This window comes from Macadamia integrifolia, unplaced genomic scaffold (genome assembly GCF_013358625.1).
Source record: "Macadamia integrifolia cultivar HAES 741 unplaced genomic scaffold, SCU_Mint_v3 scaffold3667, whole genome shotgun sequence".
Lineage (NCBI taxonomy): Eukaryota > Viridiplantae > Streptophyta > Magnoliopsida > Proteales > Proteaceae > Macadamia > Macadamia integrifolia.
In genome coordinates this window covers 4787-5761 of record NW_024869708.1, presented here as the reverse complement: position 1 = coordinate 5761, position 975 = coordinate 4787, and positions in this window count along the sequence as shown.

Here is a 975-nt window from a genome sequence, read left to right as displayed (position 1 = left end):
ATGTCTAGTAGACCCCTCACTTTCTTAAAATTATATATAAAAACTCATTCCGTTAGGTTTAAGGTGTTAAGTGATGATGTCATCAGTCAGTTTTTTGTTAAATGATGAATCTATCCTTATGGGAATGTTAAGTTACGATATTGACCTTCGTCCCCAATTAATAAAGCAGAGAGACTTGACATACTTTCCTAAAATCGACAGCAATTGCTCCGACATCCCTAACCTCCGATCGCCACTGCGCTGCTCTACTCCGTCGTCGCTGCACTGTTCTTCTCGTTGTTCTTCTCCTTCTTTCTCTTCTTCTTCTTTTCTTTCTTCTTTATCTCTTCTTTATTCTTGTCTGCGTCTCCATTGATGAGCTTAGCGTCCACTCCATTTCCAAGCTATTTCTCTTCTCCATTCTCCACCCCTATTTCGGCTCTCTCTCTTCTTCTTCTTTTTTCCCATTGTCGTTGATCTCTGTTTTTCATCCCTCCTCTTGTCTTCTTAACAAAGGCGCCACCAAGGGCTCCCATGTGGGAAATGATACAGTGATTCCAACACACACTGTTTGAAATGGCCGATGGCTATAAGCTTGAAGAAAGCATTTGATTGGTGATGAGCACATTTATGTGTGAAATCTAGGGTAGTAAAACATGCATTTTACATATTTAGAACGGAGCTACCTTGGGTTTTACTCTCTTTTTGCAGGTTTTATATTTTCAATGCCTTAAGGACTATTGGGCGCTATATCTTCAATTTTAAATATAAAGAGGTCATGTTTCTTTTCATGGTTGCGAAGAGGATGAAATTATAAGCAAGATGGATGCATTCAATTAAAAGTACACAACAATTTGGTCATCCGTACAAGTAATTATTCTTTTCAGGCCAGAAAAAGAATAATGGATTAGAACTGAACTGAGATGCAGAACCAACCCGTTTGTAGTTGTCCCAGAGATATAAGGAATTTTTTAAATGCCAACAAGGATCAATGAA